At 44.7% G+C, this 19404-nt stretch overlaps 1 pseudogene; it reads left to right on the top strand.

The window, feature by feature from the left end:
• The first annotated feature begins 2603 nt into the window (after positions 1-2603).
• Positions 2604-4081, top strand: LOC117310786 (protein-L-isoaspartate O-methyltransferase domain-containing protein 2 pseudogene; annotated as a pseudogene).
• Positions 4082-19404: the final 15323 nt, after the last annotated feature.

Here is a 19404-nt window from a genome sequence, read left to right as displayed (position 1 = left end):
AGAACCAATGAGAGGCTAGCTGGAGGTGTCTGGACGGGCAAATTTAACTCTCATTTCCCACCAGGAAGAGGAATTACCAAAGGCTCAGCGTGCCGTGCCGGAACCAGATTAGGGCCTGAAGCCATCCTGCGGTGTTGCGGCCAGGTCACAAGAAAGCGAGTTGAAGAAAGGAGCTCAGGGGCACTGTAATTCACAAACCTGCAGAGTTATAAATGACAGCTATCGTCCAAAAATAGACTGAAGTAAGGCTGCCAAGAGGACTTGAAAGCGGGGCAGAATTGCAGGAAACCGATTTCAGGAGGTAGACTGGAATTGCATTGAAAGCATAGGAAAAGAGGCAGAACGTCCACAATGATGCACTTGGCCAAAAAGGGCGTATGCGTTTTTTCCTGAATATACTCAGGAAAAAACGCATACGCCCTTTTTGGCCAACCAAGCAAGCTTGCAAAGGAAATCTGCACTACAATGAAGTCTCACTTCCCCCGGTCAAAAGGGCCATCTGAAAAAAGTGTAAAATCCAGAAAGGCAGGACAGGCCATGGAGAACTGGGAGCCTTGTTATGCTGATGGGCGGGATGTAAATTGCCAACAGACACTCGGGAGAAGTGTATGGTGTTTCCTGAAACATCTAAAAAACAAAGCAACAGAGCCTAGGGCACTTCCACTTATGGTCCTATAGCTTAGGGAAATTAAAATCAAAAAGACACAGCCACCCCAAAGTTTGGAACGCCTCTGTTTACAAGAACCTCGTTTACAGTACAAGTTCAACATCGCAGAAAGTGAAAAATGGATAAAGAAGTTGTGGTATTTACTTACAAAGCAATATCACTCAGCAATGAAATCTATGTCATCAGGCCCTTAGCAGCACAATGAGTGGATTCAGGTATGATGATTCTAACTGAAATAAGTCACACAGAAAAAGAAACATCATAAGATATCAGTAATACACGGAATGTAAACTTGGCTACACAGGAACTGAATTACAGAACAGAACAGGGTCTCAAATTTAGAAAACCAACTTATGCTTGCTTAAGGGTAAAGGTGAGTTGGGGTGCTGCATAAAACCAGAGATTGAAATGAGCACAGATAAAGTTCCTTAAGCCAAATATGGAATAGACAAGAGCTACTCCTTGCTCAACGAAATGGACTCAACACCGCATATTAAACGCCTAAGAATGTACCTGACTAGTAAGTATCTTAAAACCTATGGATTGCTATGTCTCCGAAAGAGAATCAAGCATGTGTACAGGGGCATAAACGCAGCAGTGATAGGATTGGAGAGGTTCGGTGAGCAAATGAAGACCCTTTGAAGTCATATTGCATGGTACCCATTCCACGGGTTTCAACTCCCAGGTTTAAGGTATTCTTCCTTCAGCTAAAACATGCATGTGGAACCCAGAGTATGATCAACCATGTGAACGGGAGACGTGTTCAAATATGTCTCAGTTTTCCTCCCCTGGTACTCGGGTGCAACATTCCAGACGCTTTACTAACACTCTCCCCACTTGGAGAGTCAGTCCCTTTAACCTCCTGTTTGGCCCAGTTTGCAATTTCTGCGGAAGATGAACAGGAATAGCGAGAACCAATGAGAGACTAGCTGGAGGTGTCTGGACGGGCAAATTTAACTCTCATTTCCCACCAGGAAGAGGAATTAACCAAAGGCTCAGCGTGCCGTGCCGGAACCAGATTAGGGCCTGAAGCCATCCTGCGGTGTTGCGGCCAGGTCACAAGAAAGCGAGTTGAAGAAAGGAGCTCAGGGGCACTGTAATTCACAAACCTGCAGAGTTATAAATGACAGCTATCGTCCAAAAATAGACTGAAGTAAGGCTGCCAAGAGGACTTGAAAGCGGGGCAGAATTGCAGGAAACCGATTTCAGGAGGTAGACTGGAATTGCATTGAAAGCATAGGAAAAGAGGCAGAACGTCCACAATGATGCACTTGGCCAAAAAGGGCGTATGCGTTTTTTCCTGAATATATTCAGGAAAAAACGCATACGCCCTTTTTGGCCAACCAAGCAAGCTTGCAAAGGAAATCTGCACTACAATGAAGTCTCACTTCCCCCCGGTCAAAAGGGCCATCTGAAAAAAGTGTAAAATCCAGAAAGGCAGGACAGGCCATGGAGAACTGGGAGCCTTGTTATGCTGATGGGCGGGATGTAAATTGCCAACAACCACTCGGGAGAAGTGTATGGTGTTTCCTGAAACATCTAAAAAACAAAGCAACAGAGCCTAGGGCACTTCCACTTATGGTCCTATAGCTTAGGGAAATTAAAATCAAAAAGACACAGCCACCCCAAAGTTTGGAACGGCTCTGTTTACAAGAACCTCGTTTACAGTACAAGTTCAACATCGCAGAAAGTGAAAAATGGATAAGAAGTTGTGGTATTTACTTACAAAGCAATATCACTCAGCAATGAAATCTGTGTCATCAGGCCCTTAGCAGCACAATGAGTGGATTCAGGTATGATGATTCTAACTGAAATAAGTCACACAGAAAAAGAAACATCATAAGATATCAGTAATACGCAGGTTTGGCTACACAGGGAGGCGGACGGCAGGGTCTCAGGAAGAGCTGCAGGTGCGGCCCTAAGCCGATTCCGGGCCCGCCGAGCCAGGAGGTACTGAGCCGAGCCGCCGCCGCCGCCGCCCTCGGCCCGGCCTGCAGCGGGTATGGGGCGGTGCGGCCCCTCGGCCCCCTCCCCCTATCTCCCTCCTCTCCACCCCTCCCCTTCCGTGGTCCCGGGCTCCCGGACCCTCCCCAGGGCCGCATTCTCCTCTCCCCGTCTTCCTGTCCTCTGCCGCTGTCCTCTCGTTCCCCACCCCCAAGCATAAACACCCTCCGCGTCCCAGCGTCTCCCGTCGCCCCTCCCCCCTCCCCGGGGGTCCGCCCTCCAGCGTTCCGGGGGTTCCAGGTCTCTCCAGCGGCAGCTTTCTGTAAGCGCGGTCCCGAAGATGGGAGGCGCGGTGAGTGCTGGTGAAGACAACGACGAGCTGATAGACCATCTGAAGGCGGCGCAGTACATTTCCGCTCCGAGCTGGTGGAGCAGGCCTTCCGAGCTGTTGACCGCGCCGACTATTACCTCGAGGAGTTTAAGGAGAACGCGTACAAGGACCTGCGTGGAAGCACGGGAACATCCACCTCTCTGCTCCGTGCATCTATTCGAGGTGATGGAGGCCCTGGACCTGCAGCCTGGCCTTCCTTCCTGAACCTGGGCAGCGGCACCGGCTACCTCAGCTCCATGGTGGGGCTCATCCTCGGTCCTTTTGGTGTGAACCACGGGGTGGAACTCATTCAGATGTGACAGAGTATGCGAAGCAGAAGCTGGACTTTTTCATCAGGACGAGTGACAGCTTCGACAATTTTGACTTCTGCGAGCCCTCCTTCGCACCGCAATTGCCTGGAAATCTCTCCAGGCTGCTCTCAGTATGACCGGGTGTACTGCGGGGCAGGCGTGCAGAAGCAGCACGAGGGGTACATGAAGAGCCTCCTCAAAGTCGGGGCGTCCTGGTCATGCCGCAAAAGAGAAGTTGACTAAGATAACTCGGACGGGTCCTTCCGCCTGGGAAACCAAAAGATTCTGGCTGTGTCTTTTGCTCCACTCGTCCAGCCCTGCCAGTCGGAGTCAGGAGAATCACGACTTGTCCACACCCCTGGCGGTTCGCAGCCTCCAGGACCTGGCGCGCATTGCCATCCGGGGCACCATTAAGAAGGTCATCCACCAGGAAGCTGTGAACAAAAACGGGAACGGACTGAAGAACACTCCCAGGTTTAAACGGAGGAGAGTTCGCCGCCGCCGAATGGAAACGATTGTCTTTTTGGACAAAGAGGTGTTTGCCAGTCGGCTCTCCAACCCCTCTGATGACACCAGCTGCGGAGACCTGGAAGACGAGCGGCAAGAAGAGGTGACAACCCCGCCGGACACCAAGCCCGAGCCCCCGGTGAACTTCCTGCGTGAGAAGGTCCTGAGCCTCCCTCTGCCAGATCCCCTGAAGTACTACCTGCTTTATTACAGAGAAAAGTAAGTCTGTGGTCCAGGGGAGGAGGCCAAGCCTTCCTGGAGGGCTGCCCGCAGCAGGTGCACTGGAGAGGAAGGGGCTCCCGCTCTGCATCTCGTCTTCTCGTCTGTCCTTGACTGTCCTGTAGAGTTTTCATCCAGTCATCTGATTTCTGTAAACATAGTCTGACAAACATAAGGTGCAAGGGGGAATGTCTCAAAAGGCGAGAGTCTCCTGGAGGAGGGGTTGACTTCACACTCTCAGGAAATGCTGAGGTCTACACGTGGAGGTGGCCTGGAGACCGTTTCTTACACAAGGTACACGTGTCTGCATCAGAAAGGAAAACTGAAGTTGAAATTAATCTGTGTTTCTTATAAAAGGTGAGACAAAAAGCACAAGTTGCTAAGTGTATGAAATCTTTTCTGAGTGGGACAACGCCTATGTGCAATTTTGAATTTTACGGAATCAACCTCTTAATTACTGGCACCGAGTAATTAAAGATTTATTAAAAGATTAATTTAAAAGATTTAACTAAATGTTTTAGTTATTTGGAACGTGGATACTTGATTGAAAAGCCCTCTCTTATTTTAAGTAAATTAATTACATCTTACGTGAGTTGTCAATTGTAATTTTAAACACAAAAATTGTGATGGGGAGAGGAATGAACGTATCAGATTGCAAAAGAATTCCAAGGCATTTTTTTCTGACACCTTTTGTTACCTTTAAAGTAACCAACATTGAGTAATCCCGTCAAAGAAAGTCCTGAAGAATGAAACAAGTGTTGTGTGTAAGTAATGAGCTGCATTACTTTTGCCCCAGAGACAGAGAGTACTGTTGACTCAACTTTAAATACAGTCAACGGTGTCTAAGGCTCAGTCCTCAGAGCAGGTGGGAAGTACTGGCTGCAGGAAATGGTTTGGGGACGGTGTAGACGGCCTGTGGTTTGGTTTTTTTTTTTTTTTCAGTTGGCTATTGTTCTGTAATCACATAACAGTACTGATTCATAGATTTTATCTTTTATAATTCTGGAGAAAAATATTTGTTAGTTTTGTAATTTTCCTAAGAACAAACGCGTGTTTGGTACATTGCATTAGAACAGTTTTCACTCAAGTTTGACTTGTGGAATCCATCTCTCCAGCGCTGTGTGTTGAGAGCTTCCTGTCTTATTAAGTCGTGGGTCTAGAAGAAGAGGCCGTCCTTTTAGTTAGGTGGCAGGATGTTACAAGTGACACTGCTTCTTCCAAAACATTGGTTCTTTTCAGACTTTTCAGTTTTAACAAAGTTAAACCCCAAATCAGAGTCATCCAGATTGTATGATTCATTTGATCTCTCGCTCTCAGGAGTTGCTGGATTTCAGTGTCTTTGTGGTTTTACCAGCTTTGGGAGTTCTGGTTATTTTGTTTTGCCATTTTGCTTTGTTAAAGTACTGAGTCATTTTATCACAGAACACTGCGTGCACACATAGCTGGGAAGGTGTATTGCCCTAAATGTACGTTAAGCTGTTGTAAAGAAGGGTTTCTTCATAGTCGTGTTTACCTGCCTTTAACTGAACGTCAGCCTCATTGTCTCAGAGAGAAAAGCATGAGTCACGTTTACTTGCTAAGACTTCGGTTTGCAGATCTTGTTGACGTCATCTAATTGATTTGTAGAACCTCTGCAACACGTGGACGTTTTTGGACATGATATCTGAAATATTTTATATTAGGTGGCTTGACTAAATGTTTTTCTGTAATTGTATATGGCTTTCCTTTTTTTTCAACCACATTTGCCTTTATGCGAGATTGTAGAAAGGCTTTGCGAGGCATAAGACATGTTTTCCCTATGTATGTTAAACCTATTCCTAAAATTTTTGTATTTACATGTTGGTTTGTGACTTGAAACCAGAATTTGTTACAAGAATATATATATAGATATTGCATATAAATATGTGAAATAATTGGTATTGAATCTATCTAAAAACATAAAGGAGAATCATCAGTGAGTTTCCCTGTGTGTCAGCACCTTTCTCCGGAAATCAGCTGAAAAATTTCTGTTTTCAGACAGAACTTAGAATATAGTCTTGTTGTCTGAAGCTCTGTATGTAAACCACACTAGACACTGGCTGACTTTTGTGTTTCGAAACATCTAAAAAACAAAGCAACAGACCTCGTCTTCCAAGTATGGCCTATACATGTGCAAAACAAAAAGCACACAAAAATTGTATAATTTACAAGAACATCGACAGAAGTTCAACTGCAGTATTTAAAAGGATTTTGCCCATGTGGAACTTTCAAGCAATTCACTCGATGAAATATGAAACAGGTTTTGAGGATGATTCACAATGATGATTCAATGAAATAAGTCACACAGAAAAAAAACATCATAAGATATCAGTAATACACGGAATGTAAACTTGGCTACACAGGAACTGAATTACAGAACAGAACAGGGTCTCAAATTTAGAAAACCAACTTATGCTTGCTTAAGGGGAAAGGTGAGTTGGGGTGCTGCATAAAACCAGAGATTGAAATGAGCACAGATAAAGTTCCTTAAGCCAAATATGGAATAGACAAGAGCTACTCCTTGCTCAACGAAATGGACTCAACACCGCATATTAAACGCCTAAGAATGTACCTGACTAGTAAGTATCTTAAAACCTATGGATTGCTATGTCTCCGAAAGAGAATCAAGCATGTGTACAGGGGCATAAACGCAGCAGTGATAGGATTGGAGAGGTTCGGTGAGCAAATGAAGACCCTTTGAAGTCATATTGCATGGTACCCATTCCACGGGTTTCAACTACCCAGGTTTAAGGTATTCTTCCTTCAGCTAAAACATGCATGTGGAACCTAGAGTATGATCAACCATGTGATCGGGAGACGTGTTCAAATATGTCTCAGTTTTCCTCCCCTGGTACTCGGGTGCAACATTCCAGACGCTTTACTAACACTCTCCCCACTTGGAGAGTCAGTCCCTTTAACCTCCTGTTTGGCCCAGTTTGCAATTTCTGCGGAAGATGAACAGGAATAGCGAGAACCAATGAGAGACTAGCTGGAGGTGTCTGGACGGGCAAATTTAACTCTCATTTCCCACCAGGAAGAGGAATTAACCAAAGGCTCAGCGTGCCGTGCCGGAACCAGATTAGGGCCTGAAGCCATCCTGCGGTGTTGCGGCCAGGTCACAAGAAAGCGAGTTGAAGAAAGGAGCTCAGGGGCACTGTAATTCACAAACCTGCAGAGTTATAAATGACAGCTATCGTCCAAAAATAGACTGAAGTAAGGCTGCCAAGAGGACTTGAAAGCGGGGCAGAATTGCAGGAAACCGATTTCAGGAGGTAGACTGGAATTGCATTGAAAGCATAGGAAAAGAGGCAGAACGTCCACAATGATGCACTTGGCCAAAAAGGGCGTATGCGTTTTTTCCTGAATATATTCAGGAAAAAACGCATACGCCCTTTTTGGCCAACCAAGCAAGCTTGCAAAGGAAATCTGCACTACAATGAAGTCTCACTTCCCCCCGGTCAAAAGGGCCATCTGAAAAAAGTGTAAAATCCAGAAAGGCAGGACAGGCCATGGAGAACTGGGAGCCTTGTTATGCTGATGGGCGGGATGTAAATTGCCAACAGACACTCGGGAGAAGTGTATGGTGTTTCCTGAAACATCTAAAAAACAAAGCAACAGAGCCTAGGGCACTTCCACTTATGGTCCTATAGCTTAGGGAAATTAAAATCAAAAAGACACAGCCACCCCAAAGTTTGGAACGGCTCTGTTTACAAGAACCTCGTTTACAGTACAAGTTCAACATCGCAGAAAGTGAAAAATGGATAAAGAAGTTGTGGTATTTACTTACAAAGCAATATCACTCAGCAATGAAATCTATGTCATCAGGCCCTTAGCAGCACAATGAGTGGATTCAGGTATGATGATTCTAACTGAAATAAGTCACACAGAAAAAGAAACATCATAAGATATCAGTAATACACGGAATGTAAACTTGGCTACACAGGAACTGAATTACAGAACAGAACAGGGTCTCAAATTTAGAAAACCAACTTATGCTTGCTTAAGGGAAAGGTGAGTTGGGGTGCTGCATAAAACCAGAGATTGAAATGAGCACAGATAAAGTTCCTTAAGCCAAATATGGAATAGACAAGAGCTACTCCTTGCTCAACGAAATGGACTCAACACCGCATATTAAACGCCTAAGAATGTACCTGACTAGTAAGTATCTTAAAACCTATGGATTGCTATGTCTCCGAAAGAGAATCAAGCATGTGTACAGGGGCATAAACGCAGCAGTGATAGGATTGGAGAGGTGCGGTGAGCAAATGAAGACCCTTTGAAGTCATATTGCATGGTACCCATTCCACGGGTTTCAACTACCCAGGTTTAAGGTATTCTTCCTTCAGCTAAAACATGCATGTGGAACCTAGAGTATGATCAACCATGTGATCGGGAGACGTGTTCAAATATGTCTCAGTTTTCCTCCCCTGGTACTCGGGTGCAACATTCCAGACGCTTTACTAACACTCTCCCCACTTGGAGAGTCAGTCCCTTTAACCTCCTGTTTGGCCCAGTTTGCAATTTCTGCGGAAGATGAACAGGAATAGCGAGAACCAATGAGAGACTAGCTGGAGGTGTCTGGACGGGCAAATTTAACTCTCATTTCCCACCAGGAAGAGGAATTAACCAAAGGCTCAGCGTGCCGTGCCGGAACCAGATTAGGGCCTGAAGCCATCCTGCGGTGTTGCGGCCAGCTCACAAGAAAGCGAGTTGAAGAAAGGAGCTCAGGGGCACTGTAATTCACAAACCTGCAGAGTTATAAATGACAGCTATCGTCCAAAAATAGACTGAAGTAAGGCTGCCAAGAGGACTTGAAAGCGGGGCAGAATTGCAGGAAACCGATTTCAGGAGGTAGACTGGAATTGCATTGAAAGCATAGGAAAAGAGGCAGAACGTCCACAATGATGCACTTGGCCAAAAAGGGCGTATGCGTTTTTTCCTGAATATATTCAGGAAAAAACGCATACGCCCTTTTTGGCCAACCAAGCAAGCTTGCAAAGGAAATCTGCACTACAATGAAGTCTCACTTCCCCCCGGTCAAAAGGGCCATCTGAAAAAAGTGTAAAATCCAGAAAGGCAGGACAGGCCATGGAGAACTGGGAGCCTTGTTATGCTGATGGGCGGGATGTAAATTGCCAACAGACACTCGGGAGAAGTGTATGGTGTTTCCTGAAACATCTAAAAAACAAAGCAACAGAGCCTAGGGCACTTCCACTTATGGTCCTATAGCTTAGGGAAATTAAAATCAAAAAGACACAGCCACCCCAAAGTTTGGAACGGCTCTGTTTACAAGAACCTCGTTTACAGTACAAGTTCAACATCGCAGAAAGTGAAAAATGGATAAAGAAGTTGTGGTATTTACTTACAAAGCAATATCACTCAGCAATGAAATCTATGTCATCAGGCCCTTAGCAGCACAATGAGTGGATTCAGGTATGATGATTCTAACTGAAATAAGTCACACAGAAAAAGAAACATCATAAGATATCAGTAATACACGGAATGTAAACTTGGCTACACAGGAACTGAATTACAGAACAGAACAGGGTCTCAAATTTAGAAAACCAACTTATGCTTGCTTAAGGGGAAAGGTGAGTTGGGGTGCTGCATAAAACCAGAGATTGAAATGAGCACAGATAAAGTTCCTTAAGCCAAATATGGAATAGACAAGAGCTACTCCTTGCTCAACGAAATGGACTCAACACCGCATATTAAACGCCTAAGAATGTACCTGACTAGTAAGTATCTTAAAACCTATGGATTGCTATGTCTCCGAAAGAGAATCAAGCATGTGTACAGGGGCATAAACGCAGCAGTGATAGGATTGGAGAGGTTCGGTGAGCAAATGAAGACCCTTTGAAGTCATATTGCATGGTACCCATTCCACGGGTTTCAACTACCCAGGTTTAAGGTATTCTTCCTTCAGCTAAAACATGCATGTGGAACCCAGAGTATGATCAACCATGTGATCGGGAGACGTGTTCAAATATGTCTCAGTTTTCCTCCCCTGGTACTCGGGTGCAACATTCCAGACGCTTTACTAACACTCTCCCCACTTGGAGAGTCAGCCCTTTAACCTCCTGTTTGGCCCAGTTTGCAATTTCTGCGGAAGATGAACAGGAATAGCGAGAACCAATGAGAGACTAGCTGGAGGTGTCTGGACGGGCAAATTTAACTCTCATTTCCCACCAGGAAGAGGAAATAACCAAAGGCTCAGCGTGCCGTGCCGGAACCAGATTAGGGCCTGAAGCCATCCTGCGGTGTTGCGGCCAGGTCACAAGAAAGCGAGTTGAAGAAAGGAGCTCAGGGGCACTGTAATTCACAAACCTGCAGAGTTATAAATGACAGCTATCGTCCAAAAATAGACTGAAGTAAGGCTGCCAAGAGGACTTGAAAGCGGGGCAGAATTGCAGGAAACCGATTTCAGGAGGTAGACTGGAATTGCATTGAAAGCATAGGAAAAGAGGCAGAACGTCCACAATGATGCACTTGGCCAAAAAGGGCGTATGCGTTTTTTCCTGAATATATTCAGGAAAAAACGCATACGCCCTTTTTGGCCAACCAAGCAAGCTTGCAAAGGAAATCTGCACTACAATGAAGTCTCACTTCCCCCGGTCAAAAGGGCCATCTGAAAAAAGTGTAAAATCCAGAAAGGCAGGACAGGCCATGGAGAACTGGGAGCCTTGTTATGCTGATGGGCGGGATGTAAATTGCCAACAGACACTCGGGAGAAGTGTATGGTGTTTCCTGAAACATCTAAAAAACAAAGCAACAGAGCCTAGGGCACTTCCACTTATGGTCCTATAGCTTAGGGAAATTAAAATCAAAAAGACACAGCCACCCCAAAGTTTGGAACGGCTCTGTTTACAAGAACCTCGTTTACAGTACAAGTTCAACATCGCAGAAAGTGAAAAATGGATAAAGAAGTTGTGGTATTTACTTACAAAGCAATATCACTCAGCAATGAAATCTATGTCATCAGGCCCTTAGCAGCACAATGAGTGGATTCAGGTATGATGATTCTAACTGAAATAAGTCACACAGAAAAAGAAACATCATAAGATATCAGTAATACACGGAATGTAAACTTGGCTACACAGGAACTGAATTACAGAACAGAACAGGGTCTCAAATTTAGAAAACCAACTTATGCTTGCTTAAGGGGAAAGGTGAGTTGGGGTGCTGCATAAAACCAGAGATTGAAATGAGCACAGATAAAGTTCCTTAAGCCAAATATGGAATAGACAAGAGCTACTCCTTGCTCAACGAAATGGACTCAACACCGCATATTAAACGCCTAAGAATGTACCTGACTAGTAAGTATCTTAAAACCTATGGATTGCTATGTCTCCGAAAGAGAATCAAGCATGTGTACAGGGGCATAAACGCAGCAGTGATAGGATTGGAGAGGTTCGGTGAGCAAATGAAGACCCTTTGAAGTCATATTGCATGGTACCCATTCCACGGGTTTCAACTACCCAGGTTTAAGGTATTCTTCCTTCAGCTAAAACATGCATGTGGAACCTAGAGTATGATCAACCATGTGATCGGGAGACGTGTTCAAATATGTCTCAGTTTTCCTCCCCTGGTACTCGGGTGCAACATTCCAGACGCTTTACTAACACTCTCCCCACTTGGAGAGTCAGCCCTTTAACCTCCTGTTTGGCCCAGTTTGCAATTTCTGCGGAAGATGAACAGGAATAGCGAGAACCAATGAGAGACTAGCTGGAGGTGTCTGGACGGGCAAATTTAACTCTCATTTCCCACCAGGAAGAGGAATTAACCAAAGGCTCAGCGTGCCGTGCCGGAACCAGATTAGGGCCTGAAGCCATCCTGCGGTGTTGCGGCCAGCTCAAAAGAAAGCGAGTTGAAGAAAGGAGCTCAGGGGCACTGTAATTCACAAACCTGCAGAGTTATAAATGACAGCTATCGTCCAAAAATAGACTGAAGTAAGGCTGCCAAGAGGACTTGAAAGCGGGGCAGAATTGCAGGAAACCGATTTCAGGAGGTAGACTGGAATTGCATTGAAAGCATAGGAAAAGAGGCAGAACGTCCACAATGATGCACTTGGCCAAAAAGGGCGTATGCGTTTTTTCCTGAATATATTCAGGAAAAAACGCATACGCCCTTTTTGGCCAACCAAGCAAGCTTGCAAAGGAAATCTGCACTACAATGAAGTCTCACTTCCCCCCGGTCAAAAGGGCCATCTGAAAAAAGTGTAAAATCCAGAAAGGCAGGACAGGCCATGGAGAACTGGGAGCCTTGTTATGCTGATGGGCGGGATGTAAATTGCCAACAGACACTCGGGAGAAGTGTATGGTGTTTCCTGAAACATCTAAAAAACAAAGCAACAGAGCCTAGGGCACTTCCACTTATGGTCCTATAGCTTAGGGAAATTAAAATCAAAAAGACACAGCCACCCCAAAGTTTGGAACGGCTCTGTTTACAAGAACCTCGTTTACAGTACAAGTTCAACATCGCAGAAAGTGAAAAATGGATAAAGAAGTTGTGGTATTTACTTACAAAGCAATATCACTCAGCAATGAAATCTATGTCATCAGGCCCTTAGCAGCACAATGAGTGGATTCAGGTATGATGATTCTAACTGAAATAAGTCACACAGAAAAAGAAACATCATAAGATATCAGTAATACACGGAATGTAAACTTGGCTACACAGGAACTGAATTACAGAACAGAACAGGGTCTCAAATTTAGAAAACCAACTTATGCTTGCTTAAGGGAAAGGTGAGTTGGGGTGCTGCATAAAACCAGAGATTGAAATGAGCACAGATAAAGTTCCTTAAGCCAAATATGGAATAGACAAGAGCTACTCCTTGCTCAACGAAATGGACTCAACACCGCATATTAAACGCCTAAGAATGTACCTGACTAGTAAGTATCTTAAAACCTATGGATTGCTATGTCTCCGAAAGAGAATCAAGCATGTGTACAGGGGCATAAACGCAGCAGTGATAGGATTGGAGAGGTTCGGTGAGCAAATGAAGACCCTTTGAAGTCATATTGCATGGTACCCATTCCACGGGTTTCAACTACCCAGGTTTAAGGTATTCTACCTTCAGCTAAAACATGCATGTGGAACCCAGAGTATGATCAACCATGTGATCGGGAGACGTGTTCAAATATGTCTCAGTTTTCCTCCCCTGGTACTCGGGTGCAACATTCCAGACGCTTTACTAACACTCTCCCCACTTGGAGAGTCAGCCCTTTAACCTCCTGTTTGGCCCAGTTTGCAATTTCTGCGGAAGATGAACAGGAATAGCGAGAACCAATGAGAGGCTAGCTGGAGGTGTCTGGACGGGCAAATTTAACTCTCATTTCCCACCAGGAAGAGGAATTAACCAAAGGCTCAGCGTGCCGTGCCGGAACCAGATTAGGGCCTGAAGCCATCCTGCGGTGTTGCGGCCAGCTCACAAGAAAGCGAGTTGAAGAAAGGAGCTCAGGGGCACTGTAATTCACAAACCTGCAGAGTTATAAATGACAGCTATCGTCCAAAAATAGACTGAAGTAAGGCTGCCAAGAGGACTTGAAAGCGGGGCAGAATTGCAGGAAACCGATTTCAGGAGGTAGACTGGAATTGCATTGAAAGCATAGGAAAAGAGGCAGAACGTCCACAATGATGCACTTGGCCAAAAAGGGCGTATGCGTTTTTTCCTGAATATATTCAGGAAAAAACGCATACGCCCTTTTTGGCCAACCAAGCAAGCTTGCAAAGGAAATCTGCACTACAATGAAGTCTCACTTCCCCCGGTCAAAAGGGCCATCTGAAAAAAGTGTAAAATCCAGAAAGGCAGGACAGGCCATGGAGAACTGGGAGCCTTGTTATGCTGATGGGCGGGATGTAAATTGCCAACAGACACTCGGGAGAAGTGTATGGTGTTTCCTGAAACATCTAAAAAACAAAGCAACAGAGCCTAGGGCACTTCCACTTATGGTCCTATAGCTTAGGGAAATTAAAATCAAAAAGACACAGCCACCCCAAAGTTTGGAATGACTCTGTTTACAAGAACCTCGTTTACAGTACAAGTTCAACATCGCAGAAAGTGAAAAATGGATAAAGAAGTTGTGGTATTTACTTACAAAGCAATATCACTCAGCAATGAAATCTATGTCATCAGGCCCTTAGCAGCACAATGAGTGGATTCAGGTATGATGATTCTAACTGAAATAAGTCACACAGAAAAAGAAACATCATAAGATATCAGTAATACACGGAATGTAAACTTGGCTACACAGGAACTGAATTATAGAACAGAACAGGGTCTCAAATTTAGAAAACCAACTTATGCTTGCTTAAGGGGAAAGGTGAGTTGGGGTGCTGCATAAAACCAGAGATTGAAATGAGCACAGATAAAGTTCCTTAAGCCAAATATGGAATAGACAAGAGCTACTCCTTGCTCAACGAAATGGACTCAACACCGCATATTAAACGCCTAAGAATGTACCTGACTAGTAAGTATCTTAAAACCTATGGATTGCTATGTCTCCGAAAGAGAATCAAGCATGTGTACAGGGGCATAAACGCAGCAGTGATAGGATTGGAGAGGTTCGGTGAGCAAATGAAGACCCTTTGAAGTCATATTGCATGGTACCCATTCCACGGGTCTCAACTCTCCAGGTTTAAGGTATTCTTCCTTCAGCTAAAACATGCATGTGGAACCCAGAGTATGATCAACCATGTGATCGGGAGACGTGTTCAAATATGTCTCAGTTTTCCTCCCCTGGTACTCGGGTGCAACATTCCAGACGCTTTACTAACACTCTCCCCACTTGGAGAGTCAGCCCTTTAACCTCCTGTTTGGCCCAGTTTGCAATTTCTGCGGAAGATGAACAGGAATAGCGAGAACCAATGAGAGGCTAGCTGGAGGTGTCTGGACGGGCAAATTTAACTCTCATTTCCCACCAGGAAGAGGAATTAACCAAAGGCTCAGCGTGCCGTGCCGGAACCAGATTAGGGCCTGAAGCCATCCTGCGGTGTTGCGGCCAGCTCACAAGAAAGCGAGTTGAAGAAAGGAGCTCAGGGGCACTGTAATTCACAAACCTGCAGAGTTATAAATGACAGCTATCGTCCAAAAATAGACTGAAGTAAGGCTGCGAAGAGGACTTGAAAGCGGGGCAGAATTGCAGGAAACCGATTTCAGGAGGTAGACTGGAATTGCATTGAAAGCATAGGAAAAGAGGCAGAACGTCCACAATGATGCACTTGGCCAAAAAGGGCGTATGCGTTTTTTCCTGAATATATTCAGGAAAAAACGCATACGCCCTTTTTGGCCAACCAAGCAAGCTTGCAAAGGAAATCTGCACTACAATGAAGTCTCACTTCCCCCGGTCAAAAGGGCCATCTGAAAAAAGTGTAAAATCCAGAAAGGCAGGACAGGCCATGGAGAACTGGGAGCCTTGTTATGCTGATGGGCGGGATGTAAATTGCCAACAGACACTCGGGAGAAGTGTATGGTGTTTCCTGAAACATCTAAAAAACAAAGCAACAGAGCCTAGGGCACTTCCACTTATGGTCCTATAGCTTAGGGAAATTAAAATCAAAAAGACACAGCCACCCCAAAGTTTGGAACGGCTCTGTTTACAAGAACCTCGTTTACAGTACAAGTTCAACATCGCAGAAAGTGAAAAATGGATAAAGAAGTTGTGGTATTTACTTACAAAGCAATATCACTCAGCAATGAAATCTATGTCATCAGGCCCTTAGCAGCACAATGAGTGGATTCAGGTATGATGATTCTAACTGAAATAAGTCACACAGAAAAAGAAACATCATAAGATATCAGTAATACACGGAATGTAAACTTGGCTACACAGGAACTGAATTACAGAACAGAACAGGGTCTCAAATTTAGAAAACCAACTTATGCTTGCTTAAGGGGAAAGGTGAGTTGGGGTGCTGCATAAAACCAGAGATTGAAATGAGCACAGATAAAGTTCCTTAAGCCAAATATGGAATAGACAAGAGCTACTCCTTGCTCAACGAAATGGACTCAACACCGCATATTAAACGCCTAAGAATGTACCTGACTAGTAAGTATCTTAAAACCTATGGATTGCTATGTCTCCGAAAGAGAATCAAGCATGTGTACAGGGGCATAAACGCAGCAGTGATAGGATTGGAGAGGTTCGGTGAGCAAATGAAGACCCTTTGAAGTCATATTGCATGGTACCCATTCCACGGGTTTCAACTACCCAGGTTTAAGGTATTCTTCCTTCAGCTAAAACATGCATGTGGAACCTAGAGTATGATCAACCATGTGATCGGGAGACGTGTTCAAATATGTCTCAGTTTTCCTCCCCTGGTACTCGGGTGCAACATTCCAGACGCTTTACTAACACTCTCCCCACTTGGAGAGTCAGTCCCTTTAACCTCCTGTTTGGCCCAGTTTGCAATTTCTGCGGAAGATGAACAGGAATAGCGAGAACCAATGAGAGACTAGCTGGAGGTGTCTGGACGGGCAAATTTAACTCTCATTTCCCACCAGGAAGAGGAATAACCAAAGGCTCAGCGTGCCGTGCCAGAACCAGATTAGGGCCTGAAGCCATCCTGCGGTGTTGCGGCCAGCTCACAAGAAAGCGAGTTGAAGAAAGGAGCTCAGGGGCACTGTAATTCACAAACCTGCAGAGTTATAAATGACAGCTATCGTCCAAAAATAGACTGAAGTAAGGCTGCCAAGAGGACTTGAAAGCGGGGCAGAATTGCAGGAAACCGATTTCAGGAGGTAGACTGGAATTGCATTGAAAGCATAGGAAAAGAGGCAGAACGTCCACAATGATGCACTTGGCCAAAAAGGGCGTATGCGTTTTTTCCTGAATATATTCAGGAAAAAACGCATACGCCCTTTTTGGCCAACCAAGCAAGCTTGCAAAGGAAATCTGCACTACAATGAAGTCTCACTTCCCCCCGGTCAAAAGGGCCATCTGAAAAAAGTGTAAAATCCAGAAAGGCAGGACAGGCCATGGAGAACTGGGAGCCTTGTTATGCTGATGGGCGGGATGTAAATTGCCAACAGACACTCGGGAGAAGTGTATGGTGTTTCCTGAAACATCTAAAAAACAAAGCAACAGAGCCTAGGGCACTTCCACTTATGGTCCTATAGCTTAGGGAAATTAAAATCAAAAAGACACAGCCACCCCAAAGTTTGGAACGGCTCTGTTTACAAGAACCTCGTTTACAGTACAAGTTCAACATCGCAGAAAGTGAAAAATGGATAAAGAAGTTGTGGTATTTACTTACAAAGCAATATCACTCAGCAATGAAATCTATGTCATCAGGCCCTTAGCAGCACAATGAGTGGATTCAGGTATGATGATTCTAACTGAAATAAGTCACACAGAAAAAGAAACATCATAAGATATCAGTAATACACGGAATGTAAACTTGGCTACACAGGAACTGAATTACAGAACAGAACAGGGTCTCAAATTTAGAAAACCAACTTATGCTTGCTTAAGGGGAAAGGTGAGTTGGGGTGCTGCATAAAACCAGAGATTGAAATGAGCACAGATAAAGTTCCTTAAGCCAAATATGGAATAGACAAGAGCTACTCCTTGCTCAACGAAATGGACTCAACACCGCATATTAAACGCCTAAGAATGTACCTGACTAGTAAGTATCTTAAAACCTATGGATTGCTATGTCTCCGAAAGAGAATCAAGCATGTGTACAGGGGCATAAACGCAGCAGTGATAGGATTGGAGAGGTTCGGTGAGCAAATGAAGACCCTTTGAAGTCATATTGCATGGTACCCATTCCACGGGTTTCAACTCCCAGGTTTAAGGTATTCTTCCTTCAGCTAAAACATGCATGTGGAACCCAGAGTATGATCAACCATGTGAACGGGAGACGTATTCAAATATGTCTCAGTTTTCCTCCCCTGGTACTCGGGTGCAACATTCCAGACGCTTTACTAACACTCTCCCCACTTGGAGAGTCAGCCCTTTAACCTCCTGTTTGGCCCAGTTTGCAATTTCTGCGGAAGATGAACAGGAATAGCGAGAACCAATGAGAGACTAGCTGGAGGTGTCTGGACGGGCAAATTTAACTCTCATTTCCCACCAGGAAGAGGAATTAACCAAAGGCTCAGCGTGCCGTGCCGGAACCAGATTAGGGCCTGAAGCCATCCTGCGGTGTTGCGGCCAGTCACAAGAAAGCGAGTTGAAGAAAGGAGCTCAGGGGCACTGTAATTCACAAACCTGCAGAGTTATAAATGACAGCTATCGTCCAAAAATAGACTGAAGTAAGGCTGCCAAGAGGACTTGAAAGCGGGGCAGAATTGCAGGAAACCGATTTCAGGAGGTAGACTGGAATTGCATTGAAAGCATAGGAAAAGAGGCAGAACGTCCACAATGATGCACTTGGCCAAAAAGGGCGTATGCGTTTTTTCCTGAATATATTCAGGAAAAAACGCATACGCCCTTTTTGGCCAACCAAGCAAGCTTGCAAAGGAAATCTGCACTACAATGAAGTCTCACTTCCCCCCGGTCAAAAGGGCCATCTGAAAAAAGTGTAAAATCCAGAAAGGCAGGACAGGCCATGGAGAACTGGGAGCCTTGTTATGCTGATGGGCGGGATGTAAATTGCCAACAACCCCTCGGGAGAAGTGTATGGTGTTTCCTGAAACATCTAAAAAACAAAGCAACAGAACCTAGGGCACTTCCACTTATGGTCCTATAGCTTAGGGAAATTAAAATCAAAAAGACACAGCCACCCCAAAGTTTGGAACGGCTCTGTTTACAAGAACCTCGTTTACAGTACAAGTTCAACATCGCAGAAAGTGAAAAATGGATAAAGAAGTTGTGGTATTTACTTACAAAGCAATATCACTCAGCAATGAAATCTGTGTCATCAGGCCCTTAGCAGCACAATGAGTGGATTCAGGTATGATGATTCTAACTGAAATAAGTCACACAGAAAAAGAAACATCATAAGATATCAGTAATACACGGAATGTAAACTTGGCTACACAGGAACTGAATTACAGAACAGAACAGGGTCTCAAATTTAGAAAACCAACTTATGCTTGCTTAAGGGAAAGGTGAGTTGGGGTGCTGCATAAAACCAGAGATTGAAATGAGCACAGATAAAGTTCCTTAAGCCAAATATGGAATAGACAAGAGCTACTCCTTGCTCAACGAAATGGACTCAACACCGCATATTAAACGCCTAAGAATGTACCTGACTAGTAAGTATCTTAAAACCTATGGATTGCTATGTCTCCGAAAAGAGAGATCATAGCATGTTGTACAGAGAGGTCATTGCAAATTCCAGCAGGTGATAGGATTGGAGAGGTTCGGTGAGCAATGAAGACCTCTTTTGAAGTGCAATATATGCATGAGTAGCTGCCC

This window comes from Tursiops truncatus, unplaced genomic scaffold (genome assembly GCF_011762595.2).
Source record: "Tursiops truncatus isolate mTurTru1 unplaced genomic scaffold, mTurTru1.mat.Y mat_scaffold_278_arrow_ctg1, whole genome shotgun sequence".
NCBI lineage: Eukaryota > Metazoa > Chordata > Mammalia > Artiodactyla > Delphinidae > Tursiops > Tursiops truncatus.
The sequence above is the reverse complement of the archived record's forward strand: the minus strand, read 5'-3'. Positions and strand labels throughout refer to the sequence as shown.